The 21,645-nt window shown below is 39.4% G+C and overlaps 1 long non-coding RNA gene and 1 other non-coding gene across 3 annotated transcripts; both read left to right on the top strand.

The window, feature by feature from the left end:
* The first annotated feature begins 294 nt into the window (after window positions 1-294).
* On the top strand, window positions 295-16,435 carry LOC109023961 (uncharacterized). 2 transcript variants are annotated; one of them, XR_008673523.2, is made up of 3 exons: window positions 295-413; window positions 14,404-14,588; window positions 15,847-16,435. It is a non-coding gene; the product is annotated as an uncharacterized lncRNA (long non-coding RNA). The 2 variants fall into 2 exon arrangements; XR_002003428.3 differs by lacking the exon at window positions 295-413 and adding an exon at window positions 12,033-12,155.
* A 4,052-nt stretch (window positions 16,436-20,487) lies between these two features.
* Window positions 20,488-20,688, top strand: LOC115931470 (small nucleolar RNA SNORA73 family). The gene has a single exon (XR_004067955.1). It is a non-coding gene; the product is annotated as a small nucleolar RNA SNORA73 family (small nucleolar RNA).
* Window positions 20,689-21,645: the final 957 nt, after the last annotated feature.

Here is a 21,645-nt window from a genome sequence, read left to right as displayed (position 1 = left end):
GTGAGTGAACCCTAAGGCAAAGGAGACTCAAGTCTTGACCAATGTCCTGCTGAAAAGTGGGAGAGTGATTAAAAATATCAGGTCCATGCTGGACTGAAAAGAGCAAATTTGGACATCTCCTATTTTTTTTTAATTACTCTGAATATCTTTGCTTTGTTTCTTGAAGTGTAGATTTAGAATTTAACTTTCAGAAGACATTCTATTTTTCTCTCTTTTAAATCTTTGTTTGAGGATGAAGGTGGGAAGGAACCACATTTTTTACTTCTGTGACAATGAATGAATGTGTGAAGCAAGGTGAAATTTATAAAGTGCCTGTCCCCAACAGAGGCAGTGCTGCAGAACTGTGAAGAGTGTGGACTCTTGAATTGGACTGCTGGGTTGTGAATCCTGGCTCTCTCACTTCTTACGTTGGGGTAATCACCGTTTTTATGTCTCTGTTCCTTCATCTTTAATGTGAGACTAATGAGAATACAAACAAGGGTTATAGAGAGGATCAGATGTGTTAACAGAAATAAAAGGCCCAGATCCATGCCTGGTATATAGCACAAGCCTTTCAAAACATTATCACTGTTTTCTAATCTGATCAACTAAAAAAATCTGACAACTTTTGATAATTATTTTAGCAAAAAGAAAGCCCATCATTAAACTTTGTTTTGAATGTTTTATGTGCAAGCTCATATCGTCTCTCTCTCAAACATGGGCGAAGGTATATAAAATTACAGGTTCCAAGAGTTTTAGAGATCCTCTTTTTTCTCCTCACTGTGTGTCTCAGGAAGGTGGGAGCCCATGTTGAAGGTCACAGAGGTGAAGTCAAGGTGGGTGGGAGGGCAGAAATAAAATTCATGCCTCTAGATTCCTGACTTTCCACCAAAGAACTCTATCTTGCGCTATTGATGGCCACATCTGATGAAATTCACAGAGGAATTTGACCAGAAAATATATTAACAATTTTTCTCCTTCTTCTTTATTAGACTTCCAGCACCATAGATAGATAGAGATATAGATATAGATAGATGATAGATAGATAGACAGACAGACAGATAGATAGATAGATAGATAGATAGATAGATAGATAGATAGATAGATAGAATACTAACTTCAGACTTTCTCGTTGCAACTATGCCACAGAATGTGTGAGTTGTTCATGAAATCCACCAGTAATAGGAGCAACAGGAGAACATGTAATCAGTAAGAAGAGGAGATGAGAATGCTAAGGGGCACTGCTGTGACCTGACTGTCCATAAGTAGGACATTATCACCTCAGGGTTAAGCATGTCTGCTCATGTCAATACTTGATGAGGGAAAATAACAATATAAATAGATTCTTACCTGCACACATTGCATTTAGAATGTATTTGGTGCCAGGATCTTAGGAACATTTAGAAGAATTATTTTATTTAAAGTCTCAAAAACTTTCTGTGAGGAAAAAAACAAATCTGAAAAGCCTCTTCTACCAGCAAGAACAGCAGCATCTGCTTAAGAACACATAGCAACCCTACATTCAGATTAGGACAGGAAATAAAAAAAAATAACATATCCAATTGAAACTGCGGGAGGACACAGTAGACAGAATGTAATTAGTTGGGTTGACTGTCAGCCAAAACCTCAGGCAACCACCCCCTTGCTCTTATGAAAACTGCCTGGAGATTTTTAATGATGATGAGCAGTTAGGATCTCGGTTTTAAATCTTCTCTGAAATGCAGGGCGCCATCATTCCCTCCAGCGACGCTGGGATATTGGTGCTGGGTTGGCACTGAAGAGCTCTGGAAAAGGTGAACCCTAACTCCTTAAGCAGCAGTAACTTCTGTTACAAAATGTTTGGTGTTGTCAATTCTTTAACTATGAATCCAGCTGAATTTATGATGAGTTGGATGATTTAAAAATGAAGACACTTTGCTCTATGGAATTAAAATTTGGGATTTTGGAACAAATATCTCCATTTTAGTGCTTTTCTCAGCAAAGAGTGATGGGAGGAATTCTGGATTAGGAATTAAGGGGTCCATGGCCAGACCTGAAGATGCTCAGTGCATGATGGGCATGGGCAGATGCCACCCAATTCTGCTGCTGTTCCTCCCTCAGCTTCCCAAAAGAGCCACTGGAGGAGAATGGAAAGAATGGAGACACAGAAGCCAGAACTGGCTTTGAATCCTTGCTCTGTCTCTTACTAGATATGTGATCTTGGGCAAGCCCCTTAAGCAATCTAAGCCTCAAACCAAAGAAGGCAGAAAAAGAGTTGGGCCTCTTCAATTTCTCAAATCCCTTTAAATGATAAAATATGTTACCTTTATGTATATATACAAAGGGTGCTGTTGATGGCGCTTTCCTGTGCCTGAGATTAGAGATCTGAAAGACCAAGCTGATCCAGGCCTCCTTCCATGCAGATTGTGTGTTTAGTCTGTCCTATGGCTAATGACTGCAGCTGCTTCCTGCGGAGACTGTTATAAGATCTATAAAAGGCCGAGATATTATGGTTTCAGAAGCAGGTAATGAGCATACACAGAAACCACGTGGTTTTTTCTTTCCATTTGGATTTTTAGCTTGTAGGCTTTCTACACAGGAGTTCATGGGTACGATGCCAACTCTCACAGACAACAAGGATTTATTGTATTAATAATCTGCAAATTATGGATTGCAAAACCAAAGATGTTTGGGGATTTCACTGAATTTCTACCAACAAAGATGCCTCCATGCTGAGGTTTTCAAGATTTTCACTGTGCCCAGTTGAAATTAATTATAAACTATACATCTATTTGCATGTTAATTATGAAAACATACCATGGAATATATTTAGGATAAAGTACAGCAGAAAAAGATGGCAATTTATGACTACTGTGTACCAAATCAAATGAAATACCCAACTAAGAGTATTTTTCCAAAAATAGGCTTTAAAATATATCTTTCTTCAATGCTGTAGGAATTCAATCCATTCAAATCCACAAACAACAAGCCCATTTGCTAATTTCTTGATTTCAGATTGTTTGGGACAATATCTACTTGAACTATGATGGGAAACCAATTCCAAAATCAATCTGAATTTAAAAAAATTTTTTAATGATAACCATAAGCATGGTCAAATCTGTTCTGTGGATGTGGCTCCACAAATGTGGGTCGAAAAATATGAATCTAAAAATTGAATCCATAGTTAAATAAGTTGTGCACATGCTTGGTTTTAAAAAAATGAATTCTTTTATTGCATATTACCTTTGATGTGCCATACATTCTTTTAAGTATTATGCAAAGTGTTTCACAAATTTCTCTGACCAGGGAACACTTTTTCACAGAGCATCTTCCTGGACCAGTGTTCTTTGGGAAATCCTGGGTCTGATGACTTGCCATTGCTGCCATGTGTCTCCACTCTCTGGTTTCTTCTTGGCTTCCTATGTTCTGCCACTGTGGCCATCACCTGGGATTGGAGAAAGGCAAATGGAACAGACCAACTCAGAATTACAGTCCTCGTTTATTTCATCAGAGGTTGGCCTGTACTTACATTAGCCCTTTCTGGCTAGAGCTTCATGTCTCACCCACTGTCTGTTCACTTCTGACCTGAAAAAATGGGACTGCAGAAGAGAGAAGGAAAATATCTGGTGGTCAGGCTAACTCTGTGTACCCCATGATGAAGATGTTTTCCATAGGAGTTCATTGTCACAGGTGAAATTTAGGAGCTGTAGCCAAAGATTTCTTAAGTCTTTCTTTCAATCAGTGTGCCACAGCTATTTGATATGTCAGTCTCAGCAGCTGAGTTCTGGGAAGATTCATCCCCTTCATGACCAAAGGGAGAATGGAAAGGGGAACTGTCCAACCCAAAGAGGGGAAAATAAAGGAGAGAGGGATATAACATTTTTTAAGCTTCTATTATATAACCAGTACAGTGCCAGGTGCTTTGTATACCAATTTCAGTTCCAATCCCCATATTAGGATTGAATTTTAAAAGGCTACAGAAGTTAAGAAAAAGAGAGAACAAGAAAGGATGATGGGGAAGCTAAATGAATTTTCTGACTCAAGGAAAGAGCTATGACACCTCTTACAGAATTCCACCTGGGCCTTTATCTGTACCTTCCCACTGGGACAGCAACTTCTCCCTTCATTCATATTCCAACCTCTTTTCTCCACTTCTTTCTTTCCCTCTTGCACACTAAAAATCTGACTCCTCATCAACCCAATACCACCTATGTCTCTTCTTTATTCACATTAAAACACCCTCATGCCCCTAGGTTTCCACTGCCTTTTACACTCAACTCTCTGCAATCTGACTTTGGCTGCACCATGCCATACCCAGTTTAACCAGTGAGATCATGAATAACCTTTCAATAGCCAAATCCTAAGGGAAATATTGAGTTCTCCTCTTACATGAAGGCTGTGTCACAACTTGCATTCTTGATACTTTCTTCTCTCCTGATTTATTACAACTGTTCCTTTGTATTTCTCCTAACGCTTTGATTCTTTCTGAGTCTTCTTGCCTGGTTTATCTTCCTCCTCCTCCTCCCTTTAAATGTTGGTGCCTCCAGAATTCCTGTTCTTATCCCTCTTCTTATTTTACGTACTCTCTTTGGCTTATCTCATCCACTATTCTCTCTCTAATCTTCTAATTATTATGAGCTCCTGTTCTACAAATGTTGATGCCTGCTGGGTTCTGTCTTACATTTTCACATGTTTGCTGAACACTGCCATGAGGAAGTTCCCAAAGCAAACCCATTTTATTTTCCCTCAAATTTTTTCCTCCTTCAAGAATCCTGTCCTGAATTCAATGGCACTTTATTTGCCCAGTTACCGAAATCAGAAACCCACAAGTCCTCCCCAACTCCAATTCAGCTTTCAACTGCCTCTCCTCTCCCAAGCAAATCTGATCTTATCATTAACACACAGGCTTTAAACACGTCCAGGGCTTCTCCATTGCTTGTGGTTTAAAAAGCAGATGTCTTGTATGGCACTCAAAGCTCTTTAAAAACTGGCTCTACCCTATGTTTTCAGTCTCGTCTCCCATCACTCTCATTCCCAAATTCTCATCATGACTTGCATAACTTAAATCATCCTTCACTGCTGGTAGCTCCCTAAATATTCTGGATTGTCATTCATCTTGATGCATTTCCTGAGGATTGCTTTCTTGAACATGACCTTTTTACGTGTATTCTTCAAGATCTACCTCCTCTCGGAGAAACTCTCCCAGTCTTCTCCTTTCTATTGTCCCCTGAGTCATGGGTCGCTCTGAGTTCTTTCTGAACCATTACAGGGAATTCTAGTGTAGGGCTTCTTACATTGAATTGGAATTATTTGTCCAAGTGTCAGTCTTCTCAACCGGACAGTAGACATTCTTTCCTCTGCTCCTTTCTGGCCTCCAGCACAGGCTGACACAGTGCCTAGTTACATGCATCATCAATTGAAACCTCTCCCTTAACCCTGGTTGTCTCAAGTGTCACTGATGTCCAAATAATATAGGTGTATCTCTCCCTTTGTACCTCTTCTGCCTCACCTCATTACTGCTTCTCCTTTGCAGTTAGTAGATATAAAAGGTGGGTAACTTGCATAATTTCTCTATTCTTCACTTCCATTATCATTAAATGAGAAGAGTAACAGAACAGAACTCAACCCAGGGACTTGTTACAACAAGGATTCAATGAGAAAATGCATGCACCATTTTAGCACAGTGCCTGAGTTATAATATATGCTCCATAAATATTAGCTGTTGGTGTTGCTACTACATAAGGATGATTTTTTTTTTTTGAGACGGAGTCTAGCTCTGTCGCCCAGGCTGGAGTGCAGTGGCGCAATCTCAGCTCACTACAAGCTCCGCCTCCTGGGTTCACGCCATTCTCCTGCCTCAGCCTCCCAAGTAGCTGGGACTACAGGCGCCCGCCACCACGCCTGGCTAATTTTTTGTATTTTTAGTAGAGACGGGGTTTCACCATGTTAGCCAGGATGGTCTCGATCTCCTGACCTCGTGATCCGCCCGCCTCGGCCTCCCAAAGTGCTGGGATTACAGGCGTGAGCCACCGCGCCCGGCCAAGGATGATTTTTTAACAATTCAGTGTTTTGATGTAGCCTATAGCAAATTAAAAGCTATCCTTACTCATGTTTTGTTTTACCCTTTTTTCTATTGCCTTTATTGGATTTGTATTGACAATACCACTTAGCATAGAAATTTCATTTTAGATTTCATTCATGTGCATTTATCATTTTGTCTACCCAGTATTTCTACATCTTTTCTTTGGTATGAGCATTCTAGCTGTCTTTTGAGAAATTACTATCCCTACGTTTTATGTGGTCCTCCTAATGGACTTGTCAATCACAGTGTCCTGCTAGCTACGTCTTCCATTCACAAAGTAGGGACATGACATGCCCTAAGCCAGGATAATCTCTATTCTAGAATTTTGTCACAGGACCAAATCTACTGATACTAACTCACTCATAGTCAATATTATACATATCTCAGAAGCGATTTTAGCTCTCTATGTTCTGTTGCTTGACTATTACTTTAATTGTGGAAGTTTTAAGTTCACTATCTTTCGAACAAGTTAATCCTTTCCCTTAAATTGGGCCAGATTGTTATTCTGTGGCTTTCAACAAAGTAACCATAGCAGATAAAACATTGCTCAGCTACATCAACACTGAATGAACAACTAACTATCTTCTGAGCAAGTGAGAATTGGAAGGTAGAAGGTAATTCAAAAAAGCATGAGACATAGTTCTGGTTTAAAAGAGATTGCAATTCAAATAGAAAAAACAAATATGGATAGAAATAAATTAATTCAGGAACAACTAAATGATAAGTAGTGGACAATTAAGTATTAGGTTAAATCATATGCAATTTCTCTTTTCATAAGTTAAAAAAACTATTAGCAATTTCATGTGGGTTAGTGTAATGGAATTCTAATGGAACATAAGAAAAGAAGGGAAAAACAGAAACAAAAACAAGATGAGCACTCTGCAATGGGAAAAGCTCTATGTAGGAGGTGAAACTTGAGCTGGACCTAAACGTGTGGACAGGCTTTGAAGAAAAGGAAAAGGACTTGGAAAGAAGAAGTGAATTAGGAAAGGCATAGAGATGGAAAAAAACATTCACCTTGAGGATCAAAAAGGAGCTCAGCTTGATGTCAGAAAAGGACATGTTTGGGAGATCGGTAGAAAGCATGCAGGGAGAATTGCATGAATAGCTGTAGTAGACAGAATAATGGCCCGTAAAGGAGTGTGTGTCCTAATCTCCAGGATCTATGAGTATGTTAGGATACAAGACAAAGAGGAATTAAGGTTGCAGATGGAATTAAGATTGCTAACCAAATGACCTTAAAATAGAGGGATTATCCTAGTTTATGCTGTTGGGCCCAATGTGTCACAAGGGTTCTATAAGTAGAAGAGGAGGCAAAAGAGAAGCTTGCAGCGACATGCTTTGAAGCTTTGCTTCGCAGCTCTGGCTTTGAGGATGGTGGAATGGCACCACAAAATGAGAAATGTGAGCAGCTTCTAAAATAGAAACAGGGCAGGAAATGGATTCTTCCTTCCCTGTAGCCTCTGTATGGAACACCTCTCTGCCCAAACCATGATTTTAGTCCAAGGAGATCTGTGTTCGACTTCATACCTATAGAACTGTAAGATACTCACTGTGTGTTGCTTGGAGCCACTAAGCTTTTGACAATGTCTTACTGCAGCAACAGAAAACAAATATAATGGTATTTAAAACAATTAATAAAAAAAATAAGGTATGGCTACTGACCAGTCAGAATGAATGCCCAACCGATCAAAAGTACCTGCTGAACATCAGCTCAGAGTAGATGGGATATAGCCACGTTACAGAGGGCTTTGAACTCGATTCCATGGATAACATGTCATCTATTGAGGTGTTAGGTATGAATGTATTCTGGTAAAAACCATAAGATCAATGGATGTTATCAGTGGCCCCTCTAACACACCTCTGTCCACACTGGAGTAAATTTTCGTTTAAAAGTTGCCTGGTTTAAACATACCAACATTTTTTAAACTCTGTATGATTCACCTGTGGGACCTGCCAGATTATTTTGTTTGATTATTTATGCTTAAATTATTAATGCAGCAGATAGTGTTGATGTTTATTGCTCATACTAGGCACAGTTCTTTGGCAGTCACTTTTCTCAGCAAGAGAATGAACTAAATGAAAAAAAATTAAAAATTCATAACATTTAAAGCTTTCTTTTTTGTATAAGTTATAAATTAGATGGAAGAATGGAGTTTTTTCCTCTTTCCCCAAAACATGAGATGAAATGGCAGAGATTAGAACATCAGCAAGGGACCACTTCTGAGACTAAAAGTGAAAAAGGATGAGATTACATCAGGAAGTTTTGTGGCTTATTTGGGAGGATCATCCTAGAAGAAAGGCCGACTTTGTCACTTTTCTTCTTCTTTTCTTATATACAGTCAATAGCTCAATCTTTTTTTGTCCAAAACTATTTAATCTTATTTACACCATTAGTGATTAGAAAAATGCCTTCCAAATTAAAAAAAAAAAAGCTACTTTTGTGAATGAAACTCTCATACATTGGAAGTTATTTAGTCTGTGGGTTCTATGATGTGGTGCATGCATTCCTGTATGTTTGACTATTAAAAGCAAACCCACATGGTGTAAGAGATAGGGCATGGGCTTTAGAAGCCAATGGAGGGGTTTCAAATCTCAGCTCTTTCATTTACCAGCCATGCTGTTGGAGCATGTTAGTTGATACCTTTAAGTGTCCTATCTATAAAATCAGGATTAAAAAAGGCCTCAGCAGGCTATTAAGAACAAAGCTCACACATATATAGCTTACTATGTGCCAAGTACTGTTCTACTTTTTACACCTATTAGCTCATTTAATTCTTGCAACAACACTATGTGCTTGATCCTATTTTACAAATGAAGAATCCCAGACTTAGAGAGGTTTCTTATAATTTGCTTAAAGTCTCACAGCTAGTAAGTGGCAGAGCTGAGATCTGAACCCAGGCAGTCAGATCCCAAAGTCTATGATCTTAACTATTTAGTCTAATTACTGGTTTCCTTCCTCATTTCTTATCTGAAGGATTATACAGGCAATATTCAGCTTAAAAATAGGTTCCATTTTAAAATTCCCTTTGAAATTGTTGATTTGCCACTTTGAATTTATTTTATCCCAAAATTGTGCTACCAAAACAATACATCTATTCCAGGTTATTAACAAAAAACAAACATATAAATAAAAATCAAACCTTCATGGAAATAAAATATTATATATTTGTAATGCTAAAGAAGAAAAGTACCATAGAAGATAGTATAAATGACACCACGAAGATGACTGAACATTTCTAGTCCTCAGTTATCTTATTTGTGAAAGATCCTAGCTGTCCCTAAGATCCAAATTAGATGAGAATAAGGAAGTAAATGGAAATTGTGGTGGGAAATCTGAAGGGGGAGTTTAGGGTACATGAATGCACTTGGAATTTGATGATGTGGGCTTTTATTTTGTTTAATTTCCCTTTAAAGTGTATAAATCCCCTTTCTCTTGATATAGATTCACCACCATCACTACTCTAAGTATTTTTCTTCTTGAGAAAGAGAAGGAGAGGGAAAGCAAGGAAGAGGAAGAGAAAGAGAAATGGGTAAAAACATGGTCAAGTAGAAGAGTCTGTGGTGAGTTGAGGAACAAGACAAGATGGAGGTGGTAGTTGGAGAAATTGAGGATGCACATGAACCAGTGCCTTAGGGGACCAAATAGCTGCTGAACTTGGCCTTCATGGTAGTAGTGATGGCAGTGATGATGATTTCAAGAACTATGAGGTATGAGGGCTGCTTTGAATGAACTGGGGGATTTATTGGAAGACAATGACAAGTTCAGGGCTTTAAACTCTCTGCTCAAATTATAGTAAGAGAACTAGAAAGCTTTTGCTATGGTGGCTCCTAAAGATTCTCTTCCTATAACCATAGAGCTGACTTAAAGAGACCTCTCCTTCTCTTTCTCAAGAAGAAACATAGAGTAGTGCTGGTGGTGAATCTATATCAAGTAAGAGGGAAGTGAGAGTAAGAGGGAAGTGAAGTAAGACAGTATAAACGGCACCGAAAGACGACTGAACATTTGCAAATCCGGACTCTCTGTTAAGTGCATTCATATCAAGAAATTCAATTCAATCCAATGTTACATTCCATCATCTAACCCTTAGAAGTCATTCCCACACACATGCTAGGCTTCTATCATTATAAATTAACAAAATTTTACTTGTTTTTGTTTAGTGGAAGCTAGCTCTTCCCAGATCAGATTTTGTACCCCCGGCACTTGCTAAGAAACGATCCTGGTTATAGGTGTTAGAGATACTAAGTGGTAGTTGGGGTAAGTTTTAAGGAGAATAGGCATTCTCTTGCAAGGCAGCTGCCCCAGGTGAGGTTATTACAGGGTCTTCAAGCAAAGGGAAACTAGTCTTCTCGAACTGAGGGGAATGAGCTGCTTCTACTGGGAAGGGAGGCTCATAGCCATTTGGGGATTCAAGATTCTCAGCTTTGACTCAATTGATCCAGATGCCACATCCAAAGAGTCAAGGTCCCACTTCTCCCCAGTCAATACCCTAAATTTCACATAAGAAGGTTGATGAGTCTGAGTGACTTTGTAATTCACATAAGAATCTGAGTTTGATTCTCAATTAGGTCAGCTCTATGGTTATAGGAAGAGAATCTTTAGGAATCGCCATAGCAAAAGCTTTCTAGTTCTCTTACTATAATTTGAGCAGAGAGTTTAAAGCCTTGAACTTGTCATTGTCCTCCAATAAGTCCCCCAGTTCATTCAAAGCAGCCCTCATACCTCATAGTTCTTGAAATCATCATCACTGCCTTTACTACTACCTTGAAGGCCAAGTTCAGCAGCTATTTGGTCCCCTAAGACACTGGTTCAATTGGCACTTTATCACAATTAGTCACAATTAGTCAAGATGCCACTGCATGCCATAAAATGCTACTATTTCATTTCCATTAGCAGGGTGCAGCATTGCACTCAAGCCCAGGGATTTAAACCAATCCCATAACTCCATTTGGAGGACCTGTCTTCTGGGACTACTCCTGATATAAGTACTGTACATTCAGGGTCCATGAGAAAAATAAAAACCACATTGGGAGTTTCAACTGGGAAATTTAATAAAGAAATTTAGAAAATTCCAGAACAAAAAGGCAATCCAGCCGGAGATCTGGTAGTTCAAAGGAGGGGCCAAATGGAGAATGGGATGCAGACCTTTGAGGCAGAGAAAGTACCTGGATGCTGCAGTTCCTTGACGGGGTATGAGGAAGCAGGTTCTTTGTACTAGGAGGAGTGGAAGATGCCATTCCCAGAATAATGCTATTAGAACAGCTTAGACCTTGAAGAAAGAAGTCTCTTTTCTTCTCCTGGCTTTCTTTCTTTAGTATCTTCTATTGACAGAACCTAACTGGAAATAAAGGAAAAATAGTTTTCAGAGTCCTGGTTGCAGTATCACAGAACAGATCATAGAAGGCCAGGTTTGGAATGAGAGACAGTAACTAAATCACTGCACAACGAGTGAGGGGTGAAGGAGTTGGCAGTTACATGTAAGGAGCATGTGTGGCCAAACCATTCACACAGTGCCTATATGTGCATAACTATAGCCACGGACTAAGATAATCAAACCATTAACCAAACCAATGTAGCCAAATTGGTTTAAAAGTTTATTTGTACCAAACTGATAAACTTTTTTTCTTCATTTGACACTGTTTCGGAGATGTTGCACATCAAGCTTTTAGCTAGCCGTGTGTACAAAATCTTCCAGCCTAGTATAAGATGAAGAAAATATCTGCTGCCATGATTCCCCATGGACAACTGATAGACACCGTGAGCAACAGGACTTGGATTTCTGAACATTTGCTCTGTGGCAAAGCCATACAGATATCCCCATGTGAACTGGAAATATCTCAGGCTAATCCACTTTATCAGTGTAAACCTGAATCTGAGTCTAGTGTGAAGTACAGTGAAAACTTAAACTGTGTTGTTAAGTAAAATATCTGACATAAATGTATAGATGAATGAATAATTTAGAAAATGAATATCTGATCCATTTTTGTTACAGATTTCAGGTAAATCCAGATTTGGAGCTTGAATGACTCAAATGCTTTGCCTACATTGATCCTACATTCAGGCTGCTTACATATCTCTTGGCTTCTCTGAGAACCAGATTGTCACCACTTAAAGGTCTGTTAGAATTTTCACAAAACCTTCTCAACTGATTTCTTCTTCATGGGAAAGCAAAAGCAATGAAAATGCCTTCAAGTTAACTAGGTCTTATTAGGTACAAATTGTTGCAAGGAAAGTGAGGTGGGATGGAAGTAGAAGGTTGTTCTGAAATCATCTTACAAATGTCAGCATTCAAGACCTGAGTAATCCAAGATAACAAGAGCAGATCAATGATCTCTACAGAGAATGCTCTACAAAGGACTTGGAAGGAACGGTAAACCCACAGGGCTTTCAACCCTCTTCCTATGAACAATGGGGCTCATGGGGTTTGCAAGATACAGGAAGAAGCTCCTGGAGATGCCAGACAAAGAAGCAAAGGTGATCCATCAACCTCCACCTGCTTTACAAACAGACAACCCCTGCTTAGCAGCCCCTTGTGGATGAGGCTAAGCTGAGTGAATGGAGTCGAGTGGAGATGTTCCCACCTTGCGGAGCTTCCTAGAGTGGCTGCTGCTTCCTTCGATGTCACAGATTGGGCAAATCCTCCAACACTAAGGCACCCCAGACTGTGCTCCAGCTTTCAGAAGGAGCCTTTCACAGCAGCTTTCAGCCGTGGGCTGTAATGGTGCCACATGCGTCACTGGGGCTAGGATCTGTCCCCTAAGCACTGCGGTCAGAGGCCCAGTGAGTGATGTGGTCTAGGGCCATGGGTGCTCACTCACATTCTGCTTTGGTCTTGACCACAGCATCAGAAATGATTTGACGCATTGGGTTTGAACATGTTTTGAGTTACTCTGTATTGCATACACATGTAAAACAAATCTGGGAACCCACAAGTGTGTGACCAATTATTTTGCTCCTCTGCAAAGTGTTTATTAAATTTTCAAAAACGAGATGATACAAAGAGGCAAACAACAGAAGCAATCACAAATCCAAAACAGTTTTCAAATCTATAAACAATTTTTGAAAAACATTCAAGTAACTTTCCAACTGTGTTGCCAATGCAGTGAGGAAAACAGATCTTTCTTAAGGTTCGGGAAATTTTCAAGTGTGTCAGAGTGACCGGCACACAGCTGTTGGGATGTTCTGAGTGGCAGTGAATTCACGGAGAAGCTCTTGCTCCAGACTTTCAGGATACAAAAGCATCAAAACAAGTCCTTGCATCTTGGTGCCCTTTAGTGACTCTAGGTCTCTCAAGATTGGAAGCCCAGAGACCTTGGTCCAAGACCAACTTCTGCGCCTAATCATATAAGAGATATTGGACAAACCACACTGAGCCTTAGCCCTTTATCTATGAAAAGAAATGCTTTGTCAAACCATTAGCAGTGACTCATTAAGAGGTTTTAAAGACAATTTAGTGGGCCATACCAATATTTTAGAAGAAAACAAAACAGAATCCAACCAAAGAGAGAATATCAGAGTGTATTACAAGTAGCGAAAATAGGCCTTGTTTTAGGAAATTTCTGTTTCAATACGTGTGTGTATTGAAATTGTTTTGTTCCTCTATAACATGCTTATTAACTTTTAAAAATGAAAAAAATATAAAGAGGTAAATGCCAGAAGCAATCACAAACAAGCCCCAGTTTTTAACAATTTCTGAAAAACATTAACTTTCCATTTTACTGGCAAGTAATATATTTTTCTGTACTAGGTTATACAATAAAGTGTTTTTCTTAATAAAGATTTTGGTCAAGAGGTTTAAAAAACACCCCTCTTAAGTTTCTGTCCAGCTCTAATATTCTATGATTCCCAAAGATAGAAGGGACCTGCTCACTGAGCCGTAATGATAATACTCTCATGTAACATTTTTTAGCACTTACTACGTTTCCAGGCACCGTGTCAATTGCTTTCCATGCATCATCTCATTGAACACTCCCAACAACCCTATGTGTTAGGTAATCATGATGCTGTTTTACAAAGACTGAGGAAATTAAGCAATCTTGGAGAGGTTCAGAACATAGAGTTAGCAGGAGAGCCAAGATTTGAAACTTACAGGCTGACTCCCAAGTCTTTAATTTTTCTTATGATTTGCTGCCAAACATGTGAGATTCTGAGCATCAGTCAGTAACTGGGCCTCTGGTACAGATGGGCGCAGGTCTTTTGCCTGAATTTCCATGTGAAGGAGGATGACCAATCATTTCTCTTCCTCTTGACTAGGGGAAGGTGCATTGTGCATTTCAAAAGACTGCCTAGCCCGGGGAGATAAGGGGGTCACTTTATCTCTTTGCATTTCATTTTACTCATCTGTAAATCAAATTTCCCTCAGTGTCTTCCAGAGTCCTCACGAGTATCAGAGAAGGCATAATCCGTACACGTGGCTCCATTTAAAATGAAAATATCAAGCAGTGTCATTTTCACAAGTATCCCCATACTGTCTGAGGCTGAAAAGAAGAGTGTAGCTATGCACACTGCAGTGAGAAGAAAATTTCAGCTCAATTGGAGGATGTAAAGGTACAAGTAAGGTTTCAGCAGAAGCGCTCATGAACCCCACATGAAGTCTTTCTTCTTTCTTAGGTCATACCCCCTTTAATGCATAGATGCTGGCTTAACTTTACCAGGAGTCAGAATAGGCTTCTGTGTGTATTCTTGACTAGAAGTAAAACAAATATTTTCTTTCTAAAGTTATTGAGGCCCATTGATCTATGTGAAATTTCACCATTAGATAGTCATTCCTTTTGCTTGAAGGCTTTGGGTCTGCAGAAATTCCTGATTAAAAATTAAACCTTTCTATGGTTCACGAGCAAAATAATTAATCGCCTAAATGACAATTAGGTCATTCTATAATTGAATAAAATTCCAATGATACACAAACAGTAAGTTCAATTGGGAGCCATGGGTAAGATTCACAGTGTACAGCATGATCTGGAGAGACAGGCTTGGTTGGGGGTCTAAGTAAAGCGTGAAACACAGTGGGGAGGGTCACAGAAAAGCATCGAAGACAACTCTTAGCCACTTGTAAAATTTTGCAAGAAGTTGCAATACTCCAGAATAATCACAATCTTTTCATACAGTGCTTCCCAGTTTATAACATGTTATTCTATTTAACAATCCCAGCATCCCTTGGGGTAGATATTTCTGGAGGAGGAAACTAAGGAGAGAAGGGATGTGACTTGACCGAGGTCACCCACTGTGAAATGGCAGGTCATACAACTCCTGAGCCCTTCTGAATCAACCACACTTTCTTCCCAGGCAGATGGGCTCATTCTCAGTGCCCAGATCTGAGCTCAACCATTCTCTCTCTGGAAAAAGACATCTCATGCCACTTTTGACACATGTCAGGGAACACAGAGATACATCAAAGAATACATTCTGGCTTTAATGCCTACCAGTGAAATAAAAGACTGGAGATGTGGCTGCGTGTGGTACAGGCACACACACCACAATACACACACAGAACACATACAGGATCACTGGGAAGAGTGTCTGTTCTAGGTTCATAATTCAACCAAAATGTATCAGTGATTAAAGCAATTGAGCTTTGCTCCCATCTCTGATTTCGCCTTGACTTTCAGTCCTCTGCTTCTTTCTCCTTTTCTCCCCGCCCACTTTTTAGTGGCCTTTGTTCTTTGTTCCTGAGCCATCTGGTTGCAAAGTATGGTAGGAGCACAGTGCAGCAGGCACATGAAAAAGCAGTACAAAAAAAAAAAAAAAATAGTAGGAGTGAAAACAAAAGACATGAAGATCCTGAATTTTTAATTTCTCTTTTCAGATTGAAATATCACTGCTCCTAGTTCTGATGCAAAATTGAAAAGAGTGCACTGGGTCTTCAAATGGCAGATTGACAAGGAGAAAGAGGAAAGGATGCCCCAGGACAGCCTGGGGGTCAAGGCTGGGCTCAGGCATGCCTGGACAAGCCATGCAAGTTGTCTCTGGACTTGAACCACGTATCAGAGGAGCTATTTGAGGAGCCACATCAGCATACCTGCTTCTATGGGCCCCCAGGCTGTGGTGCTCAGCCCTTGCACTATGAAACTTTTTTTTTTCCAGAAGCCAAAGCTTTGAGCATCTCCTCCCATATAGAGAGTGTATATGTTTACATCCATGTCTTTCGCCATGTGAACGCATGCAACCACCACCTCAAATATCATAAATCCTCTCTCTCCCCCTTTCTGTCTGCCTGTTTATCTACAATCTGTCTATTTAAATTCTTTTTGAACAAGAAGGGAATATCTTTATGCCTGTTTGTAGGGATATTCTACATCCATCTGTTATTTACATCATTCGTTTTCCTGAGGTGTCTCCAACAAATCCTGGCTGGATGCACTGTATGTGTTATTAATAAAACAGCTGTAAAAATATTAACTGTACGGCCTAATTGTCAGCCCTGATTGGGAGCCAAGTTTATCCCCGGACGGATGCGGAGACTCAGAATTTGGGCTTCCATCCAGATCTGACCCTTGCAGCTCACTTTACATTTGATTCTTTGACCATTTAAGCTGTTCTGGCTTCTTTTTCCTCCCAGGGATCTGTGCACATCCGGCCTCCTGGCCTCCTGGCTCCTTCAGGTGGCGCTGGTCCAGCTTCCTGAATGTTCATGGCCAGGCCTTTCTCCTCCTCCCCCTACTTTTGTTAAACTTAACAGCCATATGCTATAAAATCACCTTCCAGTAACTTAAAAGATGAGTAGAAATATTGTCAGCATTGCCTCTCTCTGCACACTGGTAGGAAATAGCATTTGGAGAGCCTGCATTGGAAAACACATCTCTATTAAAAGCATTGGGTTAGGATACCAGAAAACCCAGAGTGATTGGCTGCAAAGTGATACTTCCTTAGTATCTGGAATCAGATCAATCTTTCAGCCAAACCTTCTGGATAGGGAAGATAAATGAAGAGGTGATAATACATTTTATTTTTAATGAAGTGCTCAAAATAAACCAAATGAGGGCAGAAGTTGGCAAATGAGGCATTTTTTTACTGTGCCCTCTTTGGGATAGTTGGATTAACCCTGACTGGCTTATACCTAAGTGAGGCTGAAGTGTTTACCGTGGGGCAAGACTGGGAGGACAGACATTGCACAGAAAAAAACTTGATTCTGCCAGTATCCAGAAAGCCTTGGCGTCGTCTGCATCTAATTCTTAGGTGATTTCATAGAAGAACATCCTTAGGTAGGGTGGTATGATGGTTTGCTTCATTACACATGAAATACATAAATTATCTGCCAACATTTCATAGGCCAAAACATTAATGACACCATTCAAGCTCATAGTCCCAGTAACATTTAACATGGCTGTGATTAGCTGTCAAAAAGTTGGATAAGATTTCATGCTTTATGTTTTTTTTTTTCTCTATTGGGACTTTCTTTATGATTGCAATATTCCACTCCAGTGAAGGGTTTTGGAAATTTTATAGGATTGGCCTTTGATTTTGCTTATTTTTTTAGGAAGATTCCAAGCAGGCTCTCCTGCCATAGAAGATTACCTCTCATATTCTCTTAACCTCACATTTTCCAGGCCATCACTGCAAATGTTTCCAAAAAGACTGCTTGTCCTGGGGTCACCATTCCAATTCTCATAACCATTAGTATTGACAATCTGGTAGGACACTAATGGTTTGTTTGACTTTCACATTTTTAAACAATCACTTGTAAGGGGAACCCATATTTTTGTCTCTAACAGAAGTGATGAAAATTTAAAAAGAGAAACCAAAAACTTCAAATTACCAGTCTTTAAAAGAAACTGCAGGCCGGGCGCAGTGGCTCACGCCTGTAATCCCAGCACTTTGGGAGGCCGAGGCGGGCGGATCACGAGGTCAGGAGATCGAGACCATCCTGGCTAACACAGTGAAACCCCGTCTCTACTAAAAAATACAAAAAAAAAAAAAAAATTAGCCGGGCGTGGTGGTGGGCGCCTGTAGTCCCAGCTACGCGGGAGGCTGAGGCAGGAGAATGGCGTGAACCCGGGAGGCGGAGCTTGCAGTGAGCTGAGATCGCGCCACTGCACTCCAGCCTGGGTGACAGAGCGAGACTCCGTCTCAAAAAAAAAAAAAAAAAGAAACTGCAGCAGGATGTCAATGAAATCATCAAATACACTGCTGGAGAGCTGACCTCAACAGAAAATTTAACACTCCACTATCTTGCTTGAAAAATACAGATTTTTCTATACATGGTCAATTGCCTTCCAAAAATGTCTACATTGTAAAATGTTTTTGTCTAACAATTGGACTAGATTAAAGTGACTTCATGGAGACAAACTGTTTTTAGCCTTGAAAGAACTAGTAATTATTAGATGTTTCAGTGGAAGCTACCTCTTTTTTCCACCTTTGTTTACCATATAGTTACCTGAGTTTAAATGTGTTGGTGTTTCCTGACCCATATCTTATAAATGTATGACAAATTAAATGTCTTTTCAATGAAGCAAAAGGAAAATGTTTAATAGAAATCCTAACTTTCATGAGAGCAAGAACTTGCTTTATCTACCATATGTGTCTCCCATAGTGCTTAACAGACAGCTGTTTGCCAATAGAGCTCAATATTCATTGACTAATGACCAAGTTAATCAAATTCTCTACTTGGCATAAGAGGGAGGTCTAAGTTTCTTCCTGCTTTAAGCTTCTATATTGAACTCTTACATGGTAAAAAGACTTTTAGCAATTCTTTATTTTATTTAGATGTTAAACAGTGTTTGCTGAGTATTTTCTATGGTGCTTAGCACAGGGGTAGGCACCAGGATGGATTCATAAATAAATGTGAGACTTGCCTCCCACCAATAAAAATTGTATAATTTGTTTGTGGAGCCAGGATATCACATAGCAGAGGCATTGTAAAATCTGGAGTAGAATGGTAGTAACTGCATATAGGCAGATAGGGCATTCAATTTCAAGGAAAAAGGGCTGTGGGATTAGCTACAAGACAAAACTTCATATGAAAGACAATGGAGGAGCTGGATCATATAGAAAGCAGAAAATGAGGAAAAAATAAGCAGTTTAAGATTGAAGACTTGGTAGACCCAACATATACATTGCTGAACTTCTTGTCCTAAAGCCTAAATAACAATAACAGATGGAGACTAACTGGTAAGCTCAAAGTTTGGTGATAATTCAAGCTTTTCTTATAATCAGCGTTTATGATGTGAAAAAAAGTCTGCACTCAAGTGTCTGGTATGCATTAATAAGTTACTGAATATGTTTAAGACGGAACAAACGTTATGCCATTGTTAATGTTCATTAAAATGTGGCATTCCGAGAAGGTGAGAAGTTAATTTTTGGTGATGGCTTCTGGAAGTAGACGGAATGAATAGTCCTGAGGGTATTCGATTACCAGAGAGAAGGCTACTGAGGAGATAAATTTAACTTCCATGATTCTGGAAATCTCAAGTGAAAAAAACTTTAAAAATGACAAATTCAGGAAATATTTACTATTTCAAACAAAACACTGACTTTCCATTACTTTTGCCTGGCAGAGAAGTGAAAATATTGATCTCAGAGGAGATAGCTTTTTGTTTACGAAAATATTCTGATGTGCTTTTTTTTTTTTTTTTTTGTAAACGATGCCCCTGCTATCTTAAAAGATAGGATGAAAAAAGAGAGAGAGAGAGAGAGCTAAGCTGCACTACATAAAAAATTAACTGGAATTTGGGAACTGGTCACTGATGCCTCACTGGTGGTTGGAGAGGGCTGAGCAACTTGGCAAGAGGCTGGCAAGAAGCCTAGAAAGAAAAGACAGCCATGCAGACATCCAGGTGGAGTGGATAGCTGAGGGGCTTTTAAGAGTAGTGGTGATTAATATTCAGTTGTCAATGTTTCCTATTCTGAGCTGTGCTGAAACCATTCATTTCTATCTTTAAAGCTTTAGTTAAGATCTGCCCAGAGATGTGTTGGGTGTTGGGAGAGAGTGGAGCAGTGCTTAAGTCTGGGTCAAAGTAGTGTAGAAAGAGGATGTTCGTTATGGGAGCTGAGACACATAATTTAGGGCAGGCTGCCCAATGACTGACCCTGGAGAACAACAGCCTTCCCTTGGGAATCCTCAAAGGTTTCAGGAAGAGTGTGGAGGACATGGGTAGAGGCTTGAGCCATTTCATTTGGATAGTGAAGAAAAGGGAAATATCAGGCTCCTGACATGCAGGTAAATTTTAGCCATGCTGAGACAGCTGGATGAACAGAATGATGACAACATATCTATCCATCCGTCCATCCATCCATCCATCTGCCAATTGATTCAATCATTCGTCATTCAGTAAGTACCAAGAACCTATTATATGTGAATCACCACATTACGAGAGACACAGTTTCTTTTGTCCAGATTTCAATTTTAAGTATTAATGTATACACAAAGCACATTAAAGAAATAAAACCCAAAGCTTCCAGGATGACGTTGACTTTATATGGGCCTCGGAGAATGACTTACATAGAGATGCCAACATGGATACCCTGGGAAGTCACTCTCCCCAGGCTCTGTCTAAATGGCATAGGGGAGCATAGGGTCCCATCCCAGGATGTACTGTCCTTTGCCACAAGTTAGAGATGAAGCTGGGCCTGGTGTCTGTGCCTGAATATTCCTACAGCTTCTGAGTCCTGTAGACAATGACAGAGGAGACAAACCATGCAGGAAATTTGTCTAGTATAAAATAAAACTGAAAGAAAGAATTAAAGGAGGGAAGAATAACATTCACAGCAACTCTTTATATTTAGATACTATTTTGTAATTTATCATGAAATTTCATGTATAATAGCTGATCTATCATCACAACTGCCCTTTGAAGTAGGTATTATTATTCTCATCTCTCAGAAGACAAAACTGAAGATCATAGTTTGAGCGACGTGTTCCAAAAACATAAAATTAGACCATGTGAATAATTCAATGATCAGAGTAATTGTTACTAGTTTTCTCTCAGATCTAAAAATATTCCCTGACTTGTTCATCATTTTAATAGTTTATATTAAAAGTAGAGGACATATAATGAAATTTAAACTAATAAAAGATAGAAATAATGAAAGATTACTGATTAAATCATTCATTCTTCATCTGAATAGCCAATTCCCCATCTTATATGATACAATTCTCAAAAATGTTATGGTCATGTCATTTTTCTGGGATGCATCACATAAATGAGAAGATACTTTAGAGAGTATTTGGGTGTTGATAAATGCATCTATTGCACACCACCTCTGCTTATTCCTATCCTAACATTATGAACAGTGCTAAAGAAATACTAACTATAGTCTCTGCCCCAAAGAAGCTTCTCATCTTCTATGTAGAAGTTTTCTCCTTTCATGAAAGAACTGTGATGACTTTAACTTCCACCTAAGAGCTCAAACATGGAAACAATTTACCAAGTTAAAAATAAGCAATTTCTAACATTCATTAATTACACCAGGATGTTATCAAGAAAAAAAGTAATTGGCATAAGCATTTTCTTTCCCTACTCCCATTCTGGGTAGAAGAAGTTAGCACTGTATCTCTAAATGTTCAAGTTGTCCTTACTCCCATGTCTGTAGGGGAAATGGAAACTTCCTTTCATGACTTTATCCTCCTCATCCCACTCTCCTTCGGACCTTGAGTGTCATTAATTTG

This window comes from Gorilla gorilla, chromosome 17 (genome assembly GCF_029281585.2).
Source record: "Gorilla gorilla gorilla isolate KB3781 chromosome 17, NHGRI_mGorGor1-v2.1_pri, whole genome shotgun sequence".
In the NCBI taxonomy this organism is placed as follows: domain Eukaryota; kingdom Metazoa; phylum Chordata; class Mammalia; order Primates; family Hominidae; genus Gorilla; species Gorilla gorilla.
This window is presented reverse-complemented; position numbering and strand designations above follow the sequence as displayed.